Consider the following 4,945-nt stretch of genomic DNA (forward strand, 5'->3'; position numbering starts at 1 on the left):
GGGGGGGGGGGGGGGGGGGGGGGGGGGGGGGGGGTGGCTGGGTGATAGACATTGGGGAGGGTATGTGCTATGGTGAGTGCTGTGAAGTGTGCAAGACTGTTGAATCACAGATCTGTACCTCTGAAACAAATAATGCAATATATGTTAAGAAAAAAAACAAAAGAAGAAGAAGAAGATAGCAGGAGGGGAAGAATGAAGGGGGGGAAACCCGAGGGGGAGACGAATCATGAGAGATGATGGACTCTGAGAAACAAACTGAGGGTTCTAGAGGGGAGGGGGTGGGGGGCTGGGTTATCCTGGTGATGGGTATTAAAGAGGGCACGTTCTGCAGGGAGCACTGGGTGTTATGCACAAACAATGAATCATGGAACACTACATCAAGAACTAATGATGTAATGTATGGTGATTAACATAACAATAAAAAATTTAAAGAGAAAAAGAAATAAAATAAAATAAAATAAAATAATTGGCTAAATTTGAAAACGAACTGTGAATGAGATAACAGGTTTGGATTGTATCGATGTCAAATTTCCTGATTTGGGTAATCATGTATTTATCCTTGTTCTTGGGAAACACATACTGAAGTATTTGTGGGGCACCATATCTGTAAATTACTGACAGAAGATTCATGAAAAAAAATACACGTGTGAGTGTGTGTGTGTGTGTGTGTGTGTTGTGTACAAATTGATATAATCTAGAGAAAAAGAGAGCATCTGTGGGGCAAAATGTAAATAGATGATGGATCTGAGTAAAGGATACATGGCACATGGTAGTTCCTCACAATGATTTTATATTTTTAAAATTTTGTTAAAATAAAAAATTTAAATGAAATAACCAACCAACTGTACACCCCCATGCAGTAGAGAAGGATAATCCTACTATGGTTTTCTCTTCCGGGAAGGTAAAGCATTAACATGAGTCATCATTTGACGGTTATTTTTTCACCGTAAATTAAGAGATTGATTTTTCTAATTCAGTCTGAGCTTTGGTGCCATAGCCAGCTCTCCTAGAGCTGAATTGTTAAAGAACGAGCTGCTCAAGGAGACTGTGGATCTTCTTTACGCCAATATTTCCTGAGCACATCCTCTGTACTACTTTTGTTCCAAAGCCAAATAACTCACACCGGAGGCAGGGCCTGCATTGCTTAGTATAAGACAATGTATCAGTCTCAACCATCCTCGCTAGAGAGAATCCACCTCCTCGTTCTATTTTTTGGCACAAGACAAAGTGAGATCATGTCATTTAGGTTTCTCACTTCTTCAACTGGTTGCAAAAACAGGCTTTCCCAATTGGCAATTGTACAGTATCAATTGCCAAAACATTTTGTTGCCACCTGCTGTGTGTTGTAATACGCTGCTGCAACTTTGTTTACTTACTGAGTGATTTCTCCCATTACCATTTAGAAAACACGGAATTCTTTTTTAAGATCTCAGAATCCTTGGAGGAGTATCACTCTCTAAACCCTGAATTTCCTCCTGTGCACTCATTAACCCTGAAACTGTGTGCACACACACACACATGTAAAAAGTTTTCCTCACCTCTCACTAAGAGAGGATTGTGCTGTGGGTGGCAATTTGGGAGAGATTATGCTATTCTCTTGGCTTTGCTATTCTTTTTAATTTTTAATTTTTCAGCTGCTTATAAGTAGGCCCCTCATTCCCACATACCCTATCTAAAACAGTCCTGTTACTTATCATCCACTTTTCCCTCTCTTCTTAACCTGCTTTATTTTTCTTCTTATCACTACCTGATGATATCATAAATATTTGTTTATTGTTTTTCTACTATCCAGTGAAATAAAAGCTCCCTTATGGGAAGTTTTTGTTTTCACTGCTGTATCTCAGAACCTAGAAGAGTGTCCAATATACACTCAGTAATCAAGAAATGTTTGTTAAGTGAATGAAAGACTAGATAGTGGTAGAGCAACGCCTTATTATCAATGCGTACTACAGGTCAAAAGAGGTCAGGAGGTCAGAAGAGATCAGAAGCTTAGTTTTGGTTTGTTTTTTAAAGATTGTATTTATTTATTTCAGAGAGAGAGAAAGAAAGATTACGAGGAGGGAGGAGAAGCATAGGGAGAGAAGCAAGCAGACTCCACACTGAGTGTGGAGCTCAATGTGGGGTTCAATCTCACGACCCTGAGATCATGACCTGAGCCAAAACCAAGAGTTGGACACTTAACCGACTGAACTATCCAGGTGCCCCCAGGAGCTTAGTTTTTATGAGTAGCAGGTTTGGGTGCACCTACCATCTCATAGCAAATATGCCAAGCAGAAATGACTCCTAGGAGAATGTGTGTGTATGACGACAGACTCTTCTTTTGTCATTAAAATAAAAAAATAAATTTAGACTATTTTATAACTGTTTATGGTAACATCTTAATTAACCAACAGTATCTAAAAATGGCAATTTAAGACAGGTAAGTTTTCCATATAAGCAAATGTAAACCCTTTAAATCCCAACCTTACCTATTTAACCACAGTATGACAAAAGTCATTCCAACATCCAATGTATATTTTCAAGCACTCTTAAATTAACATAATTAATGATTTATTAAAGAGCAGGGGCACCTGGGTGGCTCAGTTAGTTAAGTGTCCAACTCTTGGTTTCAGCTCAGGTCATGATCGAACCATGCATCCAGCTCCCCTCTCTTTCTCTCCCTCTGCCCCTCCCCTCCACTCATGCACTCTCTCTCTCTCTAAAATAAATCTTTTAAAAAACAGAGCTACAGTCATTACTGTGTACAACATATTTTGATATTGCTGTAATTAGATTCATGTGCTGCTACTAATAATAAGAACAGCAACAGTAGTGGCAGCAAAAATATTTGTTGAATGTCATATGATATTCAGGTGCTATTCAAAGTACTTTATGTGCATTAATTCATTTAGTTTTCAGGGTAACTATATGTATTAAGTGCCATATTAGACCAACTTTACAGTTGAGAAAACTGAAACACAGAAATGTTAAGCAACTTGCCCAAGATTACAACGGAAGAACTCCTGATTTAAATCCAGGTATAATAACAAAAGGCAGGGCGTCTGGGTGGCTCAGTTGGTTAAGAGTCCCACTCATGATTTCAGCTCAGGCCATGATCTCATGGGTCATGGGATTGAGCCCCATATGGGGCTCTGCACTGGGCGTGGAGTCGGCTTGAGGCGCTCTCTCCATCTCCCTCTGCCCCTCCCCCTACTCACACATGCACCCTCTCACTCTCTAAAATAAAGAAATAAATCTTAAGAAAAAGAACAGGCAAATACATGACCATAAAGTATAATGTCACAACAAAGTCCAGAATTTATATTTAAAAAGGACACTGACTCTCTCTCTCTCTCTCTCTCTCTCTCTCTCTCACACACACACACACACACACACACACACACACACACACACAAGCGCACACTCTGAGTTTACCTCTCCTGTTTCAAATACCCTTTGCTTTTGGCATCATGCTTTTTTACCAAGTCAGGTTCCCCACTAGCACTGAGCGATTCCACTCTCCTGTGAGAATGTTTACTGTTCCCCTTCCATGTTAGTGCTTTTCATCTCTGCTGTTGCCATTGAGCGCTCTAACTCCAGAACACAGAGCTTAATGTCTACGATTCTAATGTCCTTTTTTCAGTTTTTTTAAAGATTTTATTTTTAAGTAATCTCTATACCCAACAGGGGGCTCAAACTTACAACCCTGAGATCGAGAGTCACAGGCTCTGCCGACTGAGCCAGCCAGGTGCCCCTCCCTTTTTCAATTTTCATCTCCTGTTGGCTGTTTCCCCCACATTCCTTAGGCTTTACACCGATAACTTTGGGTTAATATTGCCAACCAATAGGGTCACTAATAGGGTGAGCAAGCAAGGCACCTAGAGCACAAATTCTAGGTACCTTGCTTGTTCCACCCTAGCCCTGGCCCAGTCACCCAATAAGAATGCTCCTTTTGTTGCTGTTAGGAAAAGGCATGATCTCGGATTCTAATTTCTCATGCTCGTTTCATGATGAATCATCTCCATTTTCTCTGGTTCGGGTTCAAGCCCATACAATTACTGATCTAATCATATTGTAGTCCCTTTCAGAAGGCTATAAATCTGTAAAAGTTACAAGAAGACAGTTGAAATGATTGTTAGATTCTGGAAACTCCTTCACTGGCTTGCATTAAAAGGGCTGAAATAGAACAGATACTACCACTGGGTATGGTACAGAATTATATCTGGGATCTCTAGAATGAGCCCTGGGCATCCCCATTTCTATCGAGCTATATAGTGTTCTCTTCATTCCCACAGTATATATTTAGCCACCTTTGATGGTTCCCATTTAACCCACCAGTTCCTCTGCTGGGACTAGAACCTTGTCCAGAGAGTCGGCCCACTTGATTGACATCTACGGAAGTTCTTGACAACCTCTTCTCCTTTGTTACTCCAGCTTTGTTACTCTCTGACATTCTGTTACAAACAGATGGATCACCTAGAATTGTAACACTGGTTGCAGCCTCACATTAACCACTCCATTTCTTGAGATACCGGATGTCGTGGTCATTGCTGGTCACAGAAGCCTGACCTCACAAAAGACCTTAGAACCATACACACAGCACCTCTGGCTACTACCTTCCTCACTGCCTCTGCCCCAAGTTCCCTCAGTCCCAGCTTCCTATCATTCACTGAATTTCCAACATGCCTCCTAGCTGAGCTCATCCAAAATATAGCTATAAGCATCGTACAAACACATCTGAGCACAGTCTTGAGCCACAGAAGGGCAATGTTGTAAAAGGAGAAAGTTTTGTTCAAGCACAAGGTCATTAAGTAAAGAAGCAATGTATTCTAAACAGGCCAAGGTCTCTTAGATTTTTATAGCAAGTTACTACTTGTATTAGCATCCTTCAGAGAAAGAGAATATATATTAGATAAAGAGATTTATAGGAGTTATTGACTCACATGATTATGGAGGCTGAGAAGTC

The sequence above is a fragment of the Callorhinus ursinus genome, unplaced genomic scaffold, assembly GCF_003265705.2.
Source record: "Callorhinus ursinus isolate GAN/ISIS: 27379988/994484 unplaced genomic scaffold, GSC_fseal_2.0 scaffold64, whole genome shotgun sequence".
NCBI classification, from domain to species: domain Eukaryota; kingdom Metazoa; phylum Chordata; class Mammalia; order Carnivora; family Otariidae; genus Callorhinus; species Callorhinus ursinus.